Raw genomic sequence first — 25,288 nt, 5'->3', positions numbered from 1 at the left:
TGAATGATTGGAAGTATTTTCTTTATTATATGCACAAGTAGAGGGACTATGAATAGTTGGCTCTGGTTCAAAAATGGCTAATGTATTATATCATTAATAGCACTACAGTGGTGCCTGTGACCCATTCGAGTTTAGGACCCCCTGTTGTACTGTATCTCTCAACAGTGGTGATAAAAAAGTACATCAATGTATTCATGTCTGAATATCAATGACATCATAGCAGAATTTTTGGAAGCCTTTACAAACCATTGCTAATTTCAAACACTCAGAAGCTGATCTTCCAGTGATCTGCCACACATCATCCATCCATCTCCTTTCTGGTTGTCCCCTCCACCATTCCTTCCATAATAACTTTCCCAAGGCTATTTCCATCTCAGTGCCTGATGCAACCGGAGTACATAAGCTTGCATCTGTTGATTTCTGACATCAGGGTCTGCTTTTTGTCAATAATATTCCTAACATAGGCATTCATCTTTTTTTTCTGTCCAGGAGATATGCAAGAGTCTTCACTAGCACCACATTTCAAAAGCTTCAATTTTCTTCTTCTCAGCAGCAAAACTTCCCATGATTCACATCCGTAAATCGTTATGAAAAAACATAGGTTTTTCACCAATTGCGCCTTTGTACATTTTGAGATGCCACATTATTTCCACACTTTCTTAAGTGATGCCATAGCTGAGTGAGTCATCCCTAGTCTTCTTCAGATTTCTTTGGAACAGCCTCCTTGGTTGGTAATTAAATTAATCTTCTATTGCTACAGCTTGCCCATTAATCACGATGTCCACTTGCCTCCTGTTTTAGTTAGTCGTGTCAATGTACATGCCTTTTGTTTTTGTCACACTCAGGAGTAGTCCATATTCCTCAGTAACTTTACAGACTCCAACACGCATTGCATTGCCTTGGTGGTTGTAGTAAAGAGTGTCATGTTACCAGTATATCTGAGGTTGGTTAAGAGGCGTCCACTAATGCAAATCCAAGCTCCTTCCACTTTGTCAAAACCTTCCAAGGCTTATCTCATAATAAATTCTGTGTATATGTTAAAGAGACAAAATACACCCTTGTCCCACACACTGCCGAGTGTAAAACCCCTCACAGTCACCTATTGCTGTTCCTCCAAAGATGATTATGTTGGATGGTATCAAATGTTTTTGAGTAGTTAATGAAGCACATGATCAAAGGGTGATTGCACTGTCTACATTTTTCAATGATGTGACAGATATTAATGATTTGCATGTGTGCCTCAGCCCTCTCTGAAAGCAACTTGTTGTCATGGTAGCTCTGCTTCCAGCCTTCATTTCATGTGATTCTGGGTTATGTAGAGCAGAACTTTGCTCATGTGCGATATTAGGGAGATAGTATGATAGTTACTATAGTCCGTTGTGTCTCCTTCCTTTAGAAAGGGCAGAAAAATTCCCATTGTCCAATCCTCCAGCCAATTTCTAGTCGTTCATACATCATTATAAATTTTTCACACACGATCAGTACTGCATGCATTAATCACTTTAAACAGCTTGGAGGCATATTATCTACCCCAGTGCTTCCCCAGGTTTCATGTTCATAACAGCAGGCACAGCTTCCTCTCACAGAATTGATGGCTCCAGCGCCATACTCTCTTTTCTGCTGTCTTGTATTGTGAGTGGCTGTGCTGAGACATTCAGATTGGCACAGTATTCTCTCCAGCTGCATTTAATATGATCACCGTCAGTGAGGATTCTGCCATCATGATATTTTATTGTGTTTCATCATTGAGAAAACCTTTTGTTAAGAAGTCTGGCCACTGTAAACATACCTTCTTTTTATAATTCTCAAGTTGCATACATTTTGCCATTATATAGTCACTCTTCTCAGTCTGCTCTGGCTTTGAATCTGTCTGCTCAGTCCATTATAGTCTTTCCTATGTTATTGCATCTCCAAGCCATTCTCTTTCACTCTGAGAAATTTTTTCACCAGCTCAAACACCTTCTCAGTTAACCATGGTGCAATTCAAGATTGACTTCAAAATGTGTGCTTTGGCAGTTTGGAGCATAGTAGTTTTCATTTTACTCCAAAGTTCATTTGACTTGTTTTCTTCTCTCACCTAAGCCAAGCCTCAAACCTAACCGGGACAGCAGTTATGTAATTTTTGTTGATTCTGGACAAGTCCAAACACAGTGGACCTGTTGAATATTGTATCTTTTTAAGTTTTAACTTTATGTTTGAGGGTAACAGTTGATAGTCTGACCCACAGTCTGCATTTGGGAAAGTTTTTGTCCATTGGACACTCGATCTACAGCTTTGCTGTATCATTACACAGTCAATTTGGTTCTTTGTCATGCCATAAGGTGACCTCCACCTGCATAAATGACCAGGATGGTGAGTGAAGATGGTGTTTGTAATGACCAGATGATTAGAGCAGCAGAATTCAACTAAGCACATTCCTCTCTCGTTTTGTGAGCCCAGACCATTGTTTCCCATGACTTCTTTATGAGAACTTACAGCTCCAACTTTTGCATTCAAGTCCCCCAAAACAAGCTTTACTTGGTGTTTTAGTGAGTGTCTCCAAGTTGTTCATAAAACTCTTCAACTGTGTGGTCATCAGCTGCTGTAATAGAGGCACAAAATGTATGATTGATGTATTGACTGGCTTCGCTTGAAGGCAAATTGTAACGATTCTGTCATTGTTTGGATTATATCCTACCACACATTTTTGATGTCTCCTTGGATAAGATAAACGTGACCCCGTTTTCTCTCCCTTTCTCAGATCCTGAATAATATGCTATTTACCCATCCATCATCTTGAAATGACCCCTACTCTTTCAATACAGCTCTGATATTCCACATATTTATATTTTACATCTTTTCAATTCTTTGGTCACAATGGTAGGCTTCTCTTCATACGTACTCCTCACATTCCATGTTTCTATTCTGGTGATTCATTTCTGAAGGTTTGAATCATTCTTTTCCTTGGTGCAAGCATCAGGCACTATACTTCCTGAAGAATTTGGTACAACACCATCATAACCATAGTCTGTACTCTTAATGGCTGGAGCCTCCTCCCCAATAGAATTTGTTGTGCCTTCTCACCTGGGGGTTCTCACCAGCCAGCACCACACATGGATTGATTTGCCTTTGTTCTGCCATAATAGTTTTTCTGGAAGAAAGTACAGGGTAGTTTCTTGTTGCCTTCCCTCTGGTTTTTGGCTGCTGTTGGCTAAATCATGATGTAACTCTTTCACTTTTCAATGGCATTTCCTTCATCGAAGGTCTCACTACCCTCCTCAGGTGCTCATCTGTCAGAAGGCATTGGTACTTCCTGAGGTTTGCAAAGTTACTTAACTACCATTCAGCATCGGGTGTTGGCCAGTTGCAGGTGGTGTCATCTATTGCCATTATGTTAGCAGGCTACAAAGCCTGAACTGAACTGTGAAAGTAGTGATAGACAATATTAGTAAGATGGGCTGCACTCAAGGCTCGGGAACCAGAGTGTCATGGGGGCTCAGCATGTCGAGGGGGTCGCTCCCGTTTGCCCAGTGGGGGTGGGGTTGACAGTTCTTGGGATTCCCTGTTGTGTGAAACAATCATGATCAAGGGGCTTAGGACCACTGGTGGGGCACAGCAAACAAGCAGTCCATCACCCCTGCACTTCCTGGCTGAGGCAACCAAAAGCAGTTGGGGCTCTGACCCTCTGGGCAGGGCAGAGTAAACAACCAGTATTTAGCTCCTGGGGTGGGGAGAGCATACAATCAGTTTGTAGCCCCTGGGCACAGCAAAGCAAACACTCAGTCTATATCAGGAGTCCCTGGTAGCCATGCCTAGTGGCAAGTGCAGGGCCCTGAAAGCCAGTAAACTCCCTATTTAGGGTTTGAGCATTGGCTCCTAACACATTCCCTGGGTCACTTCCTATCATAAAACCCATCTCTGGCATCTCCTTGACTGCAGCAGCTTGGGGTCCCCATCAGAGTCTGCGGTCAGCTGGTCGGCTGCAGCGTAGTCCAGGTTCAAGATCCCAACAGTCTGGAGAGTCGACAATTCCTCTGCAGGACCCTGCAGCCAGAGATGACTCATTGCTGATAGTGGGGGAGCACAATGTAAAGGAGGACACATCACTGCCCCACACGTGGCCTCTGGAAGGTACCTTCCACCCCACCTCCCTAGCCAGGGCAGCCAATCCCACTGGTTCCTGGAGGACTGGGGCAAGAGGAGCAGGAAGCATGTGCCTCTGAGTTGGGCCCAGTCCTGGCCCAGGGAGATTCACAGCACCAGTGTCTCCCCGGAGCTCCCACAGCCTCGTGGACACCTCAGGAGTGGGAGGGGCACGGGCACTGCCCCTATCACCAGCTGAGCAGAGCGTCCCTGCGCCCAACGCCTTCCCCCACAACCCCCACCCTGCGTCCAGCCCAGGGCCGCCACACTTTCCCCGCCAGAGTTACCTACACTGGGGTGGGGGAGGGTTCTGTCCTTCTCCTGCTGCACCTTCCTTTGGCAGGTTTCTGGCTGGTTTGGCCGCTTTCCCCAGCAGACAGGCCCAGGCAGGGAGCGGAGGCAGCGGGATGGAGTCACTTCTCACACCGGCTGAGGGTGGCCACTCAGGGTCGCTGCCTCTATGCAGCTCGGCAGCTGCACTATTAGCTTGTCCATGACAAGTTTCTCAATCTTTCCTGTAAGACCTATTCCTGACTACCACAGCCATAATTACCATTTCAGCACATGTATAACAAGGAACACCATGACAACACTAACCATTCAGCTTGCTGTTTACAGTCAATTTGTCCATTCAATTATTGTCCTCCTGGCTGCCTCCTGGTGGCTGTGGCTGGGGATTAGCTCCACTCTGGTCAGAAGCCCCCTTCCACTAGTTGTTCACACCATATCCCCTCTTGTTCTCCTGGACACACAGTGCTCCCTCTTCATGACTTAGTTACTTCTTCTTCATGGCTTGACTCTCTGGCCAGGTCACGATGTGTTTTACCCTTCCGGAGGTATCAACGTCCGATAGGACAAACCACCCCAGGCAGTCTCCAAATCCACTGCACTGACTGCACCATTTCCCCAGTGACTGGTAGGGGAAACCAGGCCTGCCCTTTGCTCTAACTTCCAGCTCAGGGATCCTCTACTCAGTGGCCAAGGTCTGCACCATCTTAAACCTTGCTGATGATTCCCTGAACTTTTTCCTGCTCTGCCTCTCTCAGGTTTTCGCTCCACCACCCTTTGGGTAAACCCTACCTTCAGGGTCTGGATCCCTAGAGTTTCTACTCTGCCCCTGGGTTTCCTCCTTTCCCTCGCAGACTTTCTCACCATAGCCCTTTTCTTCTGTCATCCTCCTGGCTTTATACTAGCCCCTCCTGTTCTTTCTCATCTGGGCTCCATCATCACTCAATGGTTACTTAGGCCACCTAATTCCACTCAGGTGTGGCCTATTCGTTAATTGGTCCCATCTCAGCCTCATTAACCCTTTCTATGCTAACATGGAGCGAACACCCCATCATCACCACTATTCACAAAATTGAAACCAGACCATGTGTTACATCCTAGCTGATTAGCTGATGTAGCTTAATGTGGAAAATGCAGACAAAAAGCTGAGGATTTCTATTTTGAAGCAATGCACACACATCTGTCAAGATCAGTATATTTCAACACTCCGATAAACTACATCTGGACATTGTAGCTTGTTCCTCAATTTGCACTTACATTGTTTGGTTTTGTTATATAGATTATTTCAATGCAAGACTCTTTTGTTGCTGAATTTTGGAAGCTATTAACTTTGAGACAGGACAATAGATAGTCAAAAATGCCTAACAATTCGGATACACTAATTGTTTTTTAAATATTTGGCATTCTCCTGTCTAAAAAAGTGTACAACTAACTCTTGTTATGAAACTATCCAGTATTCATATAGGATTTCCTGAAGCACTGAGCAAACATTAGCTTATGAATTCACAAGACCCAAATAGATAATAATTCTCATCTTCCTCATCCCCATTTTTAGATGTATTAACTCAGGCAGAAAAGTTGCATGATGAGCATAAGAAACCTACTGTATGATTTTAGCTTCCATTCCCATGCTCTGTCCCTTGGACTCTCTGTTAATAGCTGTTTTTAGGGCCTTCATCGGGTCACTAAGGGCTGTTATACCAGGACTGAAGAAGGGTTTTATGCAGCTAAGCAATGGGGTGGGGGACTGAAAGCAGTGAGCAGGGGTGTGACCTTGGTCAGAAGAGGCATGGCCTTGGCCAGAAGAGGCGTGGAAGGGGGCTAGCCTTCCCAAGGGGAAGCTTTACCTGCCACCCATGACCTGGACCTAATAAAAAGGTTGCCTGAGTTCAGTTATGGAAGACACTCCCAGGGAGAAAGGGGCTCACAAAGACCGGAGCCATCCCAGAAAGAAAGGCTCCCAGCAAAGGGACAGGAGCAGCCCAGGAGAACATACTCAGTGAAGAGTACACTCGGTGAAGAGCAATGCACTCTCGGGGGAAGACTTGCATCAAGCACCAAGCAGAGGCCTAAGCTCCAGCCAAGGAATTCAGCTTGAAAGTGTTCCATAGCCAAAGGGGCAAGACATACAACAGATTAGCCCAGAGGTAGAGGGTTTTCCAGGTTAATCTGACTGAAAGTCTCACTTATGTTTCGTGGTGTTGCTTTCTGTTAAATAAATGAGACACACACCTCTCTGAGGAGAGAGTGCTCTTTAATACGTGAAGGCATGCTTGGGCTTGCTTAAATTCCAGGTGCAGGGAAATGAATGGAGGCAGGGCTCACCTACAACACCACATCTGACTGGAAGAGGTGTGTGGGAACAACCTGCACTATAAAAATATGCAACCCTGAGAGAATGTGTGTTAGCATATACCCCTGGCCTGGATGGAGTCTCTGTGTTTTCAACAGGCCTCTGTCCAGGCATAGAACCCTGGATTCATGTATCTAACTGCAGGGCTGTGGCCATTGGTAATTTCTTTCTCCTACTGCTTGTGTGGGGCCTTTCACATAGTAAAAAGGAAGAGAAAAATGTATGTCAAAACAGGAAATGAAAAGGCACAACAATTGACAAGAGGACTTGGAGTCAGGAGTACTGCCTGAAATGACATTTAATTCACGTTTTTAAAAATTGACTGGTGGTAACACTTTTAACAGGGCCTCAGTATCTTAGGCTCCTGAGTCCCATTTTCAAAAGTGACTTAGGCTCTTGGGAACAGATTTTTAAAGGTATTTAGGTGCCTAAAGATACAGATAGGTGCCTAATGAGATTTACAATCTACATCTTTAGGCTCCCAAATACCTTTAAAATTGTGGCTCTTATGGGCCTACAGCTCCTTGAAAATCAATGGGCTTGGTCTTCTGAGCACCTAAGTCACTTTTGAAAATGGAACCAGGCTTCTAAGATATTTAGGCACTTCTGAAAAAGTCACAAAGATTTCAAGTTAATGGTGGCCCTTTACAAGAGACTTAACTGCAAAAAGATTACTTCAGTAAGAACTTAACTCTACCATACCACAATGCCATGCAATAACTGTACAGTTATGATTGGGACAACAAACAAAAAAATGCCAGAGCTGAAGAAATCTGATTTTTAAAGAGATTAATTTCTCATGCCATCCCTCTCATGGTGTTACTACAGGTCAGAGGTAGGGTTGCTCTGGTGCTTTAACTGTGCATTTACATACTGCAGCATGTTTGGATTTCTCTTAAATTTAATCTTAATTTTGAATTCTTGGGTTTATAGTGCTTATTTTGGGAACAGTTACTACAGATACATAGCATCTCTATGATATTTTTAACCCTTAAGTTACTGATATGTACTCTCAACTTTAATTTCAGTTTAATGTAGGAATTTTTAAAATGATTACAAGTTTCATACATGAACATTAAATGAGGAATATCAAAGAGAATGCCAGCATGTGGTATTTATAACAAATTGAAGAGAGGGACTATCAGCCTTAAATTATTTGTGGGTATTTTAATTTTTAAGGACAAATTCACCTGTAGGCACTGACATTCTGGAGCAACACAAGCATCTGGAACCTACTGGCCAGTTACATGAGGATTACAGCTACTTTGTGTCACTGGAGCAGTACAAAACTGCCAGAGTATATGGGTGAATCTGGTCTTTGTTTTGTTTACATGAAGTCACACTACTCTTAACAGTAATAGTTGGGGCCAATCTGTGACTTCTGAGGGTCAACTAATCTACCAGTGAACGCTTCCAGCTTGCATACTGCCAACCTACATTCCTGACTCATTTCAACCAATGAAAATTTAGCACATAAGTTAGCTAAGAAAATTTTATGACTGGTTGAGTTACTTCTGATGTCACAATGGCCCCACTTAAAAGTGACATGAGTTGTTATTGACTTGGTTCTATTTGTTGGTCTGATACAAAGAGATACAAGAATTTTACTTACTATTTTTTTTAAATGTAGCCTATGCCCTAGATTTCTATACATTTTAAATATATGGAAAGTTTGAAGAGTTTTTATTATTCTGTTATTAACTGTGCCCAGGACAAAAATGACCTTATCTAGGATTCTATACTTCTTAAAGGACCCAGTGTAAAATCAATGTTAACTCAAACAGAATGACTTGTAAATTCTCAGAAAATTAATTTTCAACTCAAAGATTAAGGTGTATAAGATTGGTAAAAAACCACTACATCCTTTATATATATATATAATCAAAGAAGTTAAATCACTGTTTTACATGCAAGATTCAATTTAACCTTAACTATGGAGCCACGACCAGTTCCTCCATAATATAAATTCCTTAAGGCCCAGCATTTCAAGATACTGGTTCTAAGCCCCTCTCATTAAAGTTATTGGAAATTGATCAGAATCTTGAAATAGGTGTTCTTCATCTTGCAGGAAGGGGCCAATCACTGTTTGCACTGCTAATATATGTACCATTCAATACCAATGGATTATTCAAAATGATAGCCATATTACAATAGATAGGTAGACATACTTCAGGCCAGGTTTTCAAATATCTTCAGACTGGACACTAAATTTTCATATGCAAACACTCTTCAAAAGTGCACATCAAACAGGAAGCTGGGTTTCTAACTACCTGCTTTGCACTCACAAAATGTCCATCTACATGTGACAACTGCATGACCCAGATTAGGACCCATTTTGATCATTTTGCTCTTTGGTTAATGTACCCGATTTGTGTTGCAACATTCACTGCTCTAGCCACTTAAAAAACAAAATGATCAGAATAAAGAAGCTAGAGAATCTTAACGGGCAAAGAGTGAGATGGGGGGAAAAGGGAAAGTTTTAATTTTTACAATGAAATTCTGGCCCCTCTGAAATCACTGGCAAAATCCCCACTGACTTTGAAGCCTGGATTTCACCTTAATTTTTCAAAAATTTCTTGGGGCAATGGCACTTAGATGCATTTCCACAACTGTATTTATTATAAAGCAGGGTTTTTTTACAAGAATGATTTAGATTACTGTCTTTGGCAGGAAGTATTTATGTTTCTCTCTGCCTCCGCCATCTGAGGGTCAGGATTTTTTCTCTGTCTCTCCCTTGAGGGCTGCTGTATGCATTCTCTGACAGCTGTCATCACCCTTCTTATGCAGTATATCTTTCCTCTCAAGCAGCTGATATATGAATAGCCTCTATGTGGACATTTTTGAAGCTATGGTATTTATTGTTATTCTTTTTAAGGGTAATGGAAATGGTGATAAATTCTTTGATTCTCAGTATCCTAAGACAGCATTTTAAAATAATTCAGAGCTTCAGGCAGAACAGGGATGAATATCTATAATATCTCTTGATTTAAGTCTCTACTAGATCATTCATTCTGGATTGTTTTTAAGTTGTAGCGTGACAAATGGTGATAAAAAAGAATTGTCTGATTTGATTGAGCCAAACTAAACAATGGTAATATTTAAAATAAACTGCTAAAGTAACTACTTCTATCAACCAGAAGACAGAAATAAGTGGGATGCAAAATCACATATCGAGCTAAAACTGTAAAATGTTTTGGGTCAAATCCTGCCACCTTTACTCACATTGAGTAGTAACTTACGATACAAGTGGACACTGAGTCAACAATGGAGCTCTACAAAGGCACAAGCACTCAGCTACACGCTGTCAGTTACAGAACTGGAGCCTTAAGTGGGACTTATTTGTGCATGGCCTTGTGCGGCCCTCTGCACAGCATGTGTGTCACTCTTCGTCTATGTCTACAGTATGACCCAGGGCATGTGGTTTGCCCTGCTCATGTACACATACTCACGCTAGCTCTCGTTGAACTAGCATGAGCATAAACAGTGCAGCTGCAGTTGTGGTAGCGAAGGCATGAGCACAAATAGGCCTGAAATTGGTGGATATGTACTCAGCACAGCTCAGCCGTGCCTCCATGCTGCCATGGCTACGCTGCTACGTATGCTCATGCTTACTCAGGGAGAGCTGGCGCAAGTATGTGTACATGAGCGAGGGAATCACACCCATAGCTCCTAAGGTAGACATAGCCTAAGTGAGGACTGATTAACACATCGGGTTCAAGCGCTCCCATTGATTCCTGTATCTTTCAGCAACGGAATAGGGCTCCTTGGCGGGAGTGACGTGTGTGTGTGAGAGAGAGAGAAAGCAGGAGTGTGTATGAGATACAGAGATTATTTAATAACTGAAGTGGTACTACTGCCCCACTGTAATAAACCACTTAACCTCTTTATAAAAAGATGAGTTACCAAATAATTGGATCATTAGCACCAGACAGCAAGGCCACCCTTCAGTTCAAGCCTCCGTATGCGTAACGTTTAAGTGACTGATGTTTAGTGTGGTACCTGCTTGTTGAAGCAAAGGCATATGATTGGGCTGCAAACAAGACTGGTCTTCTCAAAATGCATTGGGACTTTGCAGCTGGAGGTGAAATGGTATGTGCTGGATCAATGACAACAGCAGCAAAGCGAGCGTATGGCAACCAGCAGATCAGAAAAGCCATCACCATAGCAAGTACCATCACCACAGCTCGAAACTCTCTCAACTTCTGGATGCCCAGTGTAAGATTCCTAAAATGGACCTAATTTTCAGGAGCTCCCATCCTCTGAAAATTAGGCCCCTATAAGGTGTCTCAAAGCCCCAAAACTGAGACATCTAAAAACACTAGTTACATTTCAAAATCTTGACCTACATATGTACTATAAATAACCTTAAAAGTTCTTCTAGTTTCACTGCAGGGTATTAAGTAGGGAGCAATATCAGAAGGGCAGGAATCGCTGTGAATTAGTTTGTGAGGAGGACAGTCCTAACAAACGAAATATGATTAATTTGTCATTAGTGGGGAGGACAAAATAATTCCAGAAGGAGTGCTGCTCAGCTCTTTCATGCTGAGGCTGGTGACCTTATTAATTTATTATTTCTAATATGCCTGACTACTAAGAGCAATATTATTTGTGCCACAAGTACTCCTTTTCTTTTTGTATTACAGTAGCAACTAGTGCCCCATCTAATATCAGGGCCCCATTGCATTAGACCCTTAAATGTTACTGCAGCCTGTGCCTTATCTGAAGAGTTTACACTCTGAATAGACAAGAAAAATAAAGCATGGAAAAAAGGAAGCATTCGTATCCCCACTTCACAAATGAGGAACTGAAGCAGAAACAGATGAAGTAACAAGGGCAGCGTTACACAGGAAATGCACAGCAGCACTAAGAACTGAATGCAGATCGCAACGCAAATCCTTAGCCACAAGACCTTCCTTCCTCTCTTGAACACCCTGGTTCTGATCTTAGAAGTGCTCTACATCTAGCCCTGTGTAAACAAAATTTAAATACCAGAACTAGAATACTGGCTCCCTTGAAATCAATAGGAGTTTTTTTCCATTCACTTCAGTGGGACCAGAATTTCCCCCAAGAATTCTTATTCCCTCAAGTTTCAGGCACAATGCCATTTTTTCCATTTTAAACAGCTTTCCTATATTTTAAGCAGTGTTTTATTGTAGCTGGAAATTGTAGGAAATACTTTCACAAATAAGCAATGAATTTTGAAAATGCATTATTTTATGTGTAGTGTGAGTGTTATGTGATCTTGGCAGCTTCAGTACATTTGCTTTTCTTTTATGGCAACAGAAATGCTGCTGGCGTACTGCAGATGGCATCGTCTGCCGACTATAAAAGTTAGTCATCAGAAGTGCCATAAACAAAGCTTGTGAGTCTCAGCCAACCTTTCAACGTTGGTAGAATATTTTTATTTTAGTTACAACTCCGTCTCTTTTCTGCTTCATTCAGTTCTGAAGTTGTGTTTATGTTCAGCTTAAAATAAGTTCTTAACTGTAGTATTGACCCCACACTTGCATGTACGAATTTCTCTGAGTGAAAATACTTTGTTACAATGTTGATGTTCCTATTTGTTTGCCACAAAAAAAAAAAAAAAAAACAACCCACCACATATTTAAATTCTTTTTATTCCAGTACTGAAGCTTCCTGTTACTATTTTGACAATGCGTTGATGGCTATTTTAAATATTTTTTTTCTTTAGTGGAAACGTGAAAATTTGTTGTTTTTTTTTAAATTGCCCTTTTTTGCTTCTTTGTGATGTCTAAGGAGGACCTTTTTTATTTTAATAGCTTTTTTTAATATCAACTCTGATGTTCCCTAATTTTGCTGAAGAGGAGCATTAGAGTATGTGTATTATGAGGCCTTACACCTTAACTGAAGGTGCGGGGGGGGGTTGAATCTTTAACAAATGGCAATGTTTTTCCAAATTGATTGTTTTTAGTGCCTATTTAACTCCAAACAAAATCAAAGTGTCTAAGGCCTGGTCTACATTACGGCGTTAGATTGACATATGCCATGTTAGGGAGAATTTATAATGTGCATGTCTACACTACCGAGCCCTTTCTGCCAACCTAGAGGGCTTGTAAAATTGATGCCTGTACTCCACCTCGGTGAGAGGAGTAGTGCTAGAGTTGACCTTCCAGGGTCAAATTAGGGGCAGCGTAGACACAACGCTGTGTAATTCGATGAGTTTGGCTTCCGGGAGGTGTCCCAGAGTGCTCCAATGTGTCCGCTCTGGACAGCACTTTCAACTCCACTGCACTTCAGCCAGGTACATAGGAAAAGTCCCAGGAACTTTTGAATTTCATTTTCTGTTTGGTCAGCATGGAGAGCTGACCAGCACAGCTGACCATGCCTGCCCAGGGCCGCAAACGCACTCCAGCGTGGTGCATACCGGAGACCTTGGATCTGATTGGTGTGTGGGGAGGAGAGTCTGTGCAGGCAGAGCTCTGAACCAGCAGAAGAAATCCTGACATCTATGCCAAAATCACACAGGGCATGGGGGACAGAGGCTACACCAGGGATACACATCAGTGCCGTGCGAAAATAAAGGAGCTCAGGCAAGCGTACCAGAAGACAAGGGAGGCGAACAGTTGCTCTGGTTCTGAACCACAATCATGCCACTTCATGCCATTCTAGGCGGGGACCCCACCAGTACCCCAACACTCTCCGTGGATACCTCCCAGGGGCCCCAGGCGGCCACAGGCAACAACGAGGAGGACACTGTTGATGAGGAAGAGGAGGAGGAGTAGAATGCACAGCAGGAAAGCAGAGGATCCATTCTCCCCGACAGCCAGGACCTTTTCCTAACTCTGGAGCCAATCCCCTTCCACGACCCACTGGTGCGGGACTGTGATGGTGGGGAAGGCACCTCTGGTGAGTGCACACTTGTAATAACACTACAGGGGTTAAATGCAATTGTGGTTAATGTTTAATCTGAGATAAATAATTGGGATACAGTGGCGGCCAGTCCAGCTATGCAAAGGGTGCTCCCCAGAAAAGCCTGTTTATGTGCCAAGAGGTTCCCTACCAAAAAATTTTCTCAGGTGTGCCCTGACACTGCCTACCCTTTCTTGTGTGCTTACCATGGCTGCCTGCAAACCGAAATCTGCTGCCCAGCGCTCCGCCATGTGTTGTACCTTACTGGTAGGCGCTTCTTTTAAAAGACAAAATGCGGCCATGTACCTCAGGAAATGTATTTACTGCTGTGAAGTGTTTCATTCATTCCAAGAGTTAACCTTCTGTTTTAAACAATGTATGTTTTTCCTTGCAGCTGCAACCTTGTCTGTGGGTACTTCCTCCACACCAGCACAAAGGCTGTCCCAGATTAGAAGGGAAAAAAGTTGACAAGGTTGCGCAGTGTTCTGTGATTTGATGCATTCCTTTAAGACTGACAGGGCCCAGCTGAATGCATGGAGGCTTACACTGTTGGAGAGGATGTGCACCAACCAAGAGGGCAGGAAAGCATGCAGGGAACAAGAGCATAACACGCAAAAGGAAATGTTGCAGATTACGGGGGAGCAAACTGTTGAGGCATCTGTTTGAGGTGCAGGAAAGGCAGCTAGATCATAGAATATCAGGGTTGGAAGGGACCTCAGGAGGTCATCTCATCCAACTCCCTGCTCAAAGCAGGACCAATCCCTAATTTTTGCCCCAGTTCCCTAAATGGCCCCCTCAAGGATTGAACTCACAACCCTGGGTTTAGCAGGCCAATGCTCAAACCACTGAGCTATCCCTCCCCCGCAAACCACTGAGCTATCCCTCCCCCCAAACGTGTGATCGGTGATGAATCAGCTGCCCTGCTCACCAAGTTCCATATCTTCCTCTCCCAGACACCCTAGAATGGTGGCAGGGCGGAGAAGGGGAGAAGCTCTGTGATCCCTTGAACTCAACTTCAGGGAATGGTTCATGGAGCAGAAGCTTATTCCCACAGCTTTGATTGCTAGACAGTGCAATAAAGTGTAAACAGTGTCAGGAGAGAGCTCTCCCAGACTTCTAGTGGTCAGCTGTGGAAAAAGACTTCAGAAGCTGATCTCATTTGCACGGACACACCCACCCTGCCTTGGTGCTCAGCATGATGGGACTGCTTGCCCAAATGATCACTTGTGGCTGGTGTTGGATCCCCAGTCTCCTTGTTATTGGGGCAGGAGTAATAAAGGGTCACTAACCTTGTTGTGTGAACTGAGGGCAGCAGAACTGTACCTGGCATACCCCAATGGAGGGACTCACCCTCAACTGAACAGCACTCGCTAGGCAGGGGACATGGGTTCCAAAGCTCAATGAGTGGAGAGAGGGTTGGGACAGGTGCTTGTGGTGTGGGCTCTATTTAAGGCCCATAGATACCATTTGACCTGTCCTCTCTCCATGGTATAATAAAAGAGCTAATTTAGACTCAATTGAGAATCTTGTTACACATTGCAGCGCTAAAATCACTGATATGTAAGTCTAAGTATTAAACCTACTTTGGGACAGTGTCTCTATTGCTAGAGACTGTGCACCAGCAGTTAGGCTCCACCCCCTAACAGCTGAAATCACTGAGAGCTGCATTAAGTGGGGCAGGGAGGCCTGAAGACATCTTGGTGAGCAGGCAGGTAGCAGAGAGGCATGACCAGCAGGGTTGCTGTTGGGGAGGCGTGGCAAGTGGCTAACTGGGTGGCTGGTGGAGAGGGCCCCAGCAGAGCCCCGCAGAGGTGTGGCAAGTGGCCGTTGAGGCAACAAGTGAGTGCCTGAGCAGTTCAGTGTGTAAGGTGCCTCCTTACGCCCACCTGCCTTCCACACACAGTTGTAGGTGAACTCTGCGGATGACCCTCTGAATTCTGGGGCTGCTCTGGCCAAGGACAGCAACTGTGAGTGGGGTACAGAGAAGGGATGAGCACGTTAAAGGGACTTTTGGGTTGCTGGACTTAAGACCCTGAGGGGAAAAGGACACTGCCCAACTTACTTGGCGGTGGGTCTTTTGCTCGTGTTTATGAACCCTAGTTGCGATGTTTTCCCAAATTAATCTCAGTTATTTCCCTCCTTTTATTAAAAGTTTTTGCTACACTCAGACTCTGTTCTTGCGAGAGGGGAAGTGTTGCCCCTTAGAGGCGGCCAGGGGGTGGTGTGTAATTGTCCCAGGTCACTGGGTGGGGGCTTGAGCCAGTTTTGTGTTGTATTGTTGAAAAGGAACCCCTAGATACTGAACCTGGCCCTTGTTGCTCTGGCTCCACCTGGCAGAAAGGTTACATAAGCTATTTGTCCTTGCCCCTTCCCCGCTGTTATCAGGCCCTTACACCCAGGTTATCTTTGATATTCATTGCTGTCTCTGTTCAGTGTTTGTTAGCATAATAAAAATTCATGAATTGAGGACAAGAGGCTCTTTATTCACTGTGCATGCTGTGGTTGGTGGGGGGTTAGTTTACAGGGCAGTACATGCAAACAACGGGGCAGCTTGGTAAGGAACAACACACAGAACTGTCACATCAGTGTTGGATCATTCATGAAACTGGTTTTCAAAGCCACTCGGAGACACAGTGCACCTCAGTGTGCTCTTCTTATTGCCCTGGTGTCTGGCTGCTTAATATGGGCTGCCAGGAAATCTGCCTCAACCCTCCACCCCGCCAGAAACGTTTCCCCCTTACTTTCACAGATATTATGGAGCACACAGCAAGCAGCAACAACAATGGAAATATTGCTTTCACGGAGGTCTAACCTAGTGAGTAAACTGCTCCAGTGCCCCTTTAAATGTCCAAAGGCACATTCTACCACCATTCTGCACTTGTTCAGCCTATGGTTGAACTGCTCCTTACTGCTGTCCAGGCTACCTGTGTATGGCTTCATGAGCCACAGGAGCAAGGGGTAGGCTGGGTCTCCAAGGATAACTATTGGCATTTCAACATCACTAATGATAATTTTCCAGACTGGGAAGAAAGTTTCTTCTTGCATATTTCTGAACAGACCAGAGTTCCTAAAGATGTGCACATCATGTACCTTTCCCGACCATCCCATGTTGATGTCAGTAAAACGGCCCTTGTGATCCACCGGTGCTTGCAACAGCATTGAAAAGTACCCCTTGTGGTTTATGTGCTCTTTGGCAAGGTGGTCTGGTGCCAAGGTAGGGATGTGTGTTCCATCTATCACCCCACCACAGTTAGGGAACCCCATTGCAGCAAAGCCATCCACTATGTCCTGCACATTTCCCAGAATCACTGCCCTTGTTAGCAGAAGTGAATTGATTGCCTTGGCTACTTGGATCGCAGCAGCCCCTATGGTAGATTTACCCGCACCAAACTGATTCCTGACTGACCGGTAGCAGTCAGGCGTAGCAAGCTTCCACAAGGCTATCGCCACTTGCTTCTCAACTGTCAGAGCAGGTCTCATTTTGGTATTTATGCACTTCAGGGCTGCGGAAAGCAATTTGCAAAGTTCCATGAAAGTGGTCTTACGCATTTGAAGGTTCTGCAGCCACTGCTTCTCATCCCATACCTGCATAACTATGCAGTCCCATCAATCTGTGCTTGTTTCCCGGGCCCAGAAGTGGCATTCCATCGTGTCAACAAGCCTGGCTGCCGCCACCAGCATGTGCAAATTGCTCCATTCCATGGCTTTCAGCATGGCTATTTGCTTGGAATCACATTCTTCTGTGAGGCGGCTCCTAGCTAGGCTCTGAAAATACTGCAGGATGATGCACGAGGTGTTTGCAATGTTCACAACAACAGTGTACAGCTGAGCGGGGTCCATGCTTGCCATGCTATGGTGTCTGCACGAGTAACCCAGTCTTAGGCATGAAAATGATTGTTCGCCATTGCTTTCAGGGACAGAGGGAGGGAGGGATGGAGGGAGGAGGCAAGTGCATCATGGGACGCTGACGATATGTACCCAAAAGAACGCGCAAAAATGTTTTTGTCCCATCAGAATTCCCCCTAACCCAGAATTCCAATTGGCAGCAGGAACTGTGGGATAGCTTCCCACAGTGCATCGCTCCCTGAGTCGATGCTAGCCATGGTAGTGAGAATGCACTCCACTGACAGAATGTGCATAGTTGGGACATGCAGCATCGACTTTGTAAAATCAGAGGCTAAATGTTGACTTAAATAAATTCGACCTAATTTCCTAGTGTAGATATGCCCTAAGATTCCCTTCCCCTCTGGGTTTGCTCAGCTTTTTGTCTCTGGGATCTTATGATGCCGTAATTTCACTTCTTAGCTGCCATAAAGTATTCCTTGATACACAAGATCTCAATTTCTAAAGTAAAAAAAAAAATCTGATTTTTGTGTGTGGCCATTTCAGGTCCAGTTTGCACATCACTAAAAAAGCACAAAGGTCATTTTCAAGGGTTTTTTTCTATTAGTGAATCTATACAACAGATGCAGATTGGGTGATTTAAGTTCAGGGTCACCCACTTCCATACCAATACTTGTGAGATTGTTGAGGAACCAGGGGCTTCTATGAGAACTTTTCACAAGCTGCAATATTATAAAATGGCCCTGTTCTCGTGAGTTTTGCAGCCTATTTTCCCCGTCAAAGAGATTCAGATAAGCTAGAAATAAAATGATATATGGAAAGAGTTGTACAACAAAATAAATAGAGCTTGTCAACAATGCGGAATATATTTTGCAAAAAAAAACAAAACAAAAACGTAACACACACACATTTTTTCCTGAAAAACTTTCATCAAATTTCAAAAAAAAAAAGGCACAAAAAATTAATCTAAATTTTGAAAATATTTAATCAGACCTAAAAATAATCAGTCATTTCAATGAGTCAAAATCAAGGTTGGTTTATGCTGTATGTTAAGAATTCCTGTACAGAAAGAGCAAGGTACTATAAACAGTCAGCAAAAGCATAAATTGAAATCTACCTTATGCTATGAACTGAAGGCATTGTCATAAGAAAATCCAGTGATTAGTATAGGAACAATGAAGCAGGCTTCGAAGTAGACAATCTGGTATCTACAGTTGCTTCAGGATCTTTATTCCCTGCTAATGGGGCAGGAGATTTGGACTCCTTCAGGAATACAAGAGCTCCAGCCAAAGAGTGGTGACACTGCCCAGATGAGACAGATGAAAACAAGTAGCTGGTAACCTCTCTTTAGACTCAGCTTTAGAGCTCCAGTAAGTTAGCATACCACATTGTGTCTTTCATAAGCTAAGAAAGGGACCAAAGAGAAACCACACTTGACAAATTACAAGAAATAATATGAGCAACCATCAGATCAGAATGTTTAAAGGCTAGTTCATACACCAGCCTCCAAGTTTCATAGCAAGGCATTACTGAAAGATTTAAAGTATCTGGGGTAAAATCCTTGCCTCACTGAAGTCAATGGCAAAACTCCCATTAACTTCCATGAGGCCAGGATTTCATTCCTGGTGTGTACTAATCTCTATCAATCACGAGAATGTAGCAATTTTTTCCAAACAGAAAATCTCATAAGTGTGAAAAAAAAAGCCCATAAGAAATTATTAATCAAAATATGAGATTACGACATTTTAAGAACATAAGAACGGCCATATTGGGTCAGACCAGTGATGAGCTGCCAAAATCTTAACAACGGGTTCCCTCCTCACTCCACGAGGGGGTCGTTGCCCACCCCCGCCCCCCGGGACCCCTGACCCATCCAACCCCCCTGCGTTCCTTGACCCCCCCCCGCCAGGATGCCTGCCCCAGCTACCCCCCTCTCCTGTCCCCTAACTGCCCCCAGAACCAGGCAGAAGGGTCTCGTGGGCCACCGTAGTGGGTGCCCACCCCACCCCTAAGAGCCAGAGGCACCTGCTGGGGGGCGAGGTGGGGAGTCCCGGCGATGCTTACCTGGGGCAGCTCCCAGGAAGCATCCAGCAGGTCCCTCTGGCTCCTAGGGTCAGGGGAGCATAGCTGGGGGAGAGCAGGGGGAGCAGCCGCTCCCCCACTGATCACATCAAAAGTGGCGCCTTAGGCGCCGACTCCCCGGGTGCTCCGGGGCTGGAGCACCCATGGGGAAAATTTGGTGGGTGCAAAGCACCCACCGGCAGCTCCCCGCCCCACCCCCGGCCCCAGCTCACCTCCGCTTTGCCTCTCCCCTGAACCCACCGCCACGCTCTGCTTCTCCGCGCCTCCCACCCTCCCCCCCCCGGCTTTCCGCGAATCAGCTCTTCGGCGGGAAGCTGGGGAGGGCAGAGAGGCAGGCTGCGGCTTCCCGCTCAGGCCAAAGGTGGTGGAAGTGAGCTGGGGTGGGGAGCGGTTCCCCTGCACGCCCTTCCCCCCGGGTTACCTGCTGCAGTGCAGGCGGCCCTCCTCCCGCCCCCCTGCCCCAGCTCACCTCCGCCTCCCTGGGCCTGAGCGGGAAGCCGCCACTTGCTTCTCAGTCTGCCCCAGCTTCCCGCACAAATAGCTTCGCGGGAACCCGGGGCGGGGGGGCGGAGAAGCAGAGCGGGGCAGCGCGTTCAGGGGAGGAGGCGGAGCGGAGGTGAGCTGGGGCCGGGGGTGGGGCGGGGAGCTGCCAGTGGGTGCTCTGCACCCACCAAATTTTCCCCTTGGGTGCTCCAGGGCTGGAGCACCCGTGGAGTCGGCGCCTAAGGCGCCACTTTTGGCCGGTTAAATTTAGAAGGCCTTTTAGAATCGGTTGTCCCTCGCACAACAGGAACTTCTAAATTTAACAACCGGTTCTAGTGAACCGATGCAAACCGGCTCCAGCTCACCACTGGGTCAGACCAATAGTCTATTTAGCCCAGTATCCTGTCTTCTGACAGTGGCCAATGCCAGAAGCTTCAGAGGGAATGAACAAAACAGCAATTATTCAGTGGTCCAGTCTGAGTTTCTGATGGTCAGAGGCTTAGGGACATCCAGAGTATGGGGTTGTACATCTTGGTTGATAGCCATTGATGGACCTATCCTCCATGAGTTTATCTAATTCTTTTTTGAACCCCATTATAGTTTTGGCCTTGAAAACATCCCCTGGCAACAAGTCCAACAGGTTGACTGCTTTGTGTGAAGAAGTTCTTAATTTTTGTTATTGTTGTTTTAAACCCACAGCCATAGGTGCCAACTCCATGGGTGCTCTGGGGCTGGAGCACCCATGCGAAAAAATCAGTGGGTGCTCTACACCCACTGGAAGCCAAGCTCCCCTCACCCCCTGCCCCACCTCCTCCTCCTCCCCTGAGCACGCCGCATCCCCGCTCCTTCACCTACCTCCCAGTATTTCCCGCCCGGACACTGCCAAACAGCTGTTTTGCAGCATTAGCACGCTCGGGGTGGGGGGAGGAGCGGAAAGTGGTGCACTCAGGGGAGGAGGCAGGGAAGAGTTGGGGCCAGGGCTGGGATTTGGAGAAGGAGTTGGAATATTGCCAGGGAGGGGGCGGAGTTGGGGCAGGGACTTTGGGAAAGGGGTTGGAATAGGGGCGGGGAAAGGGTGGGAAAAGGCAGGGCAGGGGCAGGGCCTCATGGAAGGGGTGGAGTGGGGGCGGGGCTGGGGGAAGAGTGGTCAAGCACCCATGGGAAAGAGGGGAAGTCAGCACCTTATGCTCGCTGCCTATTAATTTCATTGGGTGACCCATGGTCCAGATTAACACTTAGTCAGAACAATAGTATCATCTTGATTTTGCTTGATGTGAAGTTAAACTAGTGGCTAAAATATAATCTTCTTTAACAAAGATCAGACATTCAGGTCTCCTGGTCAAATATGGCACTTTTCGCTTGACTTTCTGGTTCTTTGTGGGTTATTGTTGTTGGTTTAGGGGTTTTGGTTGGTTGGTTGGTCTTTTCTTCCCTTTAGTGGAAAGGATAAATTTGTAGTAAAGTGAACATTATTTTGCTATTCTTACTACTGTTTTAAAGAGGTATTATCCCTCCCGCTAAATTTACCCACTGTATTAAAAGTGGATATTTTGAGGCATGAATACATTAGATTTGTATTTAGTTTTATTTACTTATTAAAAAAATTAATACTAACCAGTATTGACAATACCTTCTTTCACAGACAATAAGAGAGGGTGTCAGATATCCAAGATGGGAATATATCAGCCCACATCACTACAGGTATCAGTGGAGTTCCTCACCAAGTAATTTGTTTCTCAGCATGAAAAAAGCTGACAGAATCTGTCCTTTGTGAATGGTTAATAGATTCAGAGTAGGAGTCACAAGTTGAGATGGAAAGCAAACATTAAGCAGTGTTATAACAATCCTACTTAGCCCTACTTAGCATTTCATTCATTTAATGGTCTCACTGTTTAGAAAATTATATTTTTGATCTGTGAATTCTTTTTTTTTTTTTAAGTTAACAGAAAATTATCTCTGTAAAACTATTGCTAGGTTAATCCTTCTTTTGGACTCTTTAACCACAACCCAACGTAAATGGTTGACTTTTTCTAACCTAACACAACACACAAAATTTCATGTATTAGAACTGAGGAGGATACATGTCACTTGGCTGTTGCTTACCAAAGTAGCTGACAGCAAATCCTTGGAAACTGCAGAACTTATGTCCCACGTAGAAATATCCACGGTAGTTTCTAGCTGTAACTATAGTGGTGCCACACAGAAATATCATGAGATCTAAAAAGGAGAGATTTAGAATGAATATGTTGATAGGGTTTTTTAAGGTAACTGTCATCACCAACAAATTATTAAATATTGAAAACAACATCAAGGAATATCAAGAATGCCAAAATGCTATATTCAGATCTACGGAAAATGGTGGGTCTCATTGTGATGCTCTCAGCTACGTCATTTACAACAGTAATATTATTCTGCATCTGCCCATAACGGAGAACTGGAGATTTTGTTAGAACTGTTCACACAATAGATGGTTCAACTTCTATACGAACAAGGCCTTTGTACACACTGTGATGCTTCCCAGGGGGACCCAGGGTTGTGAGGCACCTCACTACCACCTGCCCTTAGCATGAAGGAGCCTCAGCTGTGCCTGCCGGGGGTCAGCTCAGCAACTCTACATGCCACAGGTAACACAAGCATGCCCCTCTAGGCCTACGCAGGCCCTGCTCTCTCTCTATAGGTTAGCGATAGGCAAACTCCAGCCCTCTGAGTGCCCCCTGGAGTAGTCACCCCCTGTTCCACTGGACACTAGTAGCATACACAGATTTGTTGCTTCGGAAGAAGCAGTACATCCCAGCATACCAGTTCTATCTTGGATCATTACTCATCTTATCACACAGCACTTAGATATGTTTATAGGAAAACAAGTACAATTTATATAACAAAGAACAGAGATTATTAAAGTGATAGCAGGTAGAAGTATTGGAAACAAATGATTACACATAAAATAAAACCATAAGATGCATTCTAGAACCTAGAATTACTTAACTAGCTACTTGCATGCTTTATAGAACAAATGCTCACCCAGAGTTTTACAGCCAAAGTCCTCCCAGTGTTTTACAGCCAGACTTGGCTGTAATCTTCCATTCATGTGACAAGTCATTCTGTCAACTTGCCCTTCAGTGAAAGATCCAGGGTGTCTGTCTGCACCCGTAGATATATAAGAACAATCCATTGTCCTTATTCATAAACAGGACACTCCCTGTCTGGTTGTTTTTTCCTTTATACTTCTTACATATAGATTTTGTTGTCTGTTAACCAGCATCTGGCTCTCTATGCAAATAGGCATACGCTGGGAGGCGCACAATGCACAATGATCAGACAGCGAGATAAGCATCTGTAACCCCCTGCCTAAAAGGAACCTGTCTAAGACATGTCACCTCCTGCTTACCTGCCTTAAGAACATAATTTTCAGAATAGAACACAGCTCCTTAAATATGATCCATCCATACATGTCACAGTGACTATGATGATAACTGGGTTACTGGCTCTTGGTAAAACCTCACGTTACTCTTTAGTGAATTATTATGCATATATCCAACCCACGGGATTTCTGTAACATCCTGGGCATCCCATGTGGCCTCTTCCAGATGGCAGTAAGGGGTCCCTGCATCATATGTGGTGCTATGTTTTATATTTGAGAGGTAAAACAATGGAATTAAACTCACAGCTGTCTTCTTTCACTTGCCTTTCTGGTATGTTCTTAAGTGCATTAAGCAAGTATCCTAATAACATTACAATCAATAAAATAGTGTCTGATAGTCACTGTCAGCACCAAAGAGGAACTCAGAGGTCATCTTTATTGTAATAATTTCCAAGATACTCTTTGACTCAAGCTAAAAAGTGTGCTAAGAAAATTGTCACATGGCAGAAAGACAATTACTGTGTCAACTGTATCGTCACCTGTCTTTTCATCTAAAAAAAACCATCCCCATCACCCCCCCTCAATATTTTCTTCTTAATCTAGTACTAAAGAAAACAGGTTAATCTAACAATGTGTAATCCTAGCAAATCTTGCATAATGGAGAGTATTTCCCTGCCAACCTTGCTACGGTTCCTTCTGGAGCATTTATCTTTGCTTCCTTCAATGCAAAATACTATGCTAATCCAATGATGCCATTGAGAATGACAATGCACAGGTGTCAAGAAGGTCAAAGTGATGATTCCCGACTTAATGGTTACTTGACTACACTGCCCATAGGTCACTATATATGGTTGGGTAATACAAAATACTATAGCCAGTTCCTCAGCCAGTGTAAATCAGAGTAGCTCCATTGATTTCAGTGACTTCAGTTAACTATGCCAGTTGAGCGTAAACCCTTATATGTGCATAAGTGGGCTGTGTGGCATTTGCAGTTGGAGCCATGACTTTAGAGTTCCAGATTTATGTATATATCAGCCACAACATTGCATTAATATCATACTTCATTTCAAAATTCAGTTTTCTGCTACCAAAATTCAAAAACTTACACTTTGAGAATACTTCTAATGTTTCAGGTGCAAGTATTATAAACTTTGCACTCAAGTTTGCATCTCAAAACTTCACTGGTAAATACTATGGGGCCAGATGGGTTTATATCTCCATAGCAAAATCTGGGAATTGGAAAGCAATGCATAGATTAGGCTGAGTTAGCTTTAACTACGAGAAAAGCACTAATAACCACATCTGGCTACCAGTTAAAGAACTGCAACAAAACATGTTTCCCCTTTATCAGCATGATGTGGCATCTGTTTTTAGAACAGAGGTAGCTTGCTGCATTTAACTAATTATTCTAAGAGTTATATCTTGTGACACTCAGATTCTGCTACTCAGACAAACTTCATGAGAGCAGACTTTTATTGACAGCATTGTACAACTTTGCTTCCTTTGGTCTCCTCTTGACAATGAGTCAGGGTTTTACAGGCATATATAGAAAGGGCAAAGTACATGTAGATAGTTAATTGGCACTCTTGTCAGTTTCATTACTAAGGTTATCATGCAGGAAGTCACTGATGAGTGAATATAAGCATCTGTCATTCTTTACAGCATATTCTGTGTTGGCAGGATTTACTTATCCAGTAAATCCATCCTTTTGGATGAATTGATCAGACTGAAGCAGTGTTATCTTGTTCAGAGGTCTTTTAATTCCCATTGCTGCATGTTTCATTATGATATCCAATGTGGAGCTGGTCAGCACGAAAGCCATCAGGTTGGTCATGAAATCCTAGCTCCATTGAAGTCCATGTAAAAAATCCCATTGACTTCAACAG

The 25,288-nt window shown here is 44.2% G+C and overlaps 1 pseudogene; it reads right to left on the bottom strand.

Moving 5' to 3' along the window:
* Positions 1-3,882: 3,882 nt before the first annotated feature.
* Positions 3,883-22,623, bottom strand: LOC125635307 (vertebrate ancient opsin-like; annotated as a pseudogene).
* Between the last annotated feature and the right edge of the window lie 2,665 nt (positions 22,624-25,288).

This window comes from Caretta caretta, chromosome 1 (assembly GCF_965140235.1).
Source record: "Caretta caretta isolate rCarCar2 chromosome 1, rCarCar1.hap1, whole genome shotgun sequence".
In the NCBI taxonomy this organism is placed as follows: domain Eukaryota; kingdom Metazoa; phylum Chordata; order Testudines; family Cheloniidae; genus Caretta; species Caretta caretta.
The sequence above is the reverse complement of the archived record's forward strand: the minus strand, read 5'-3'. Positions and strand labels throughout refer to the sequence as shown.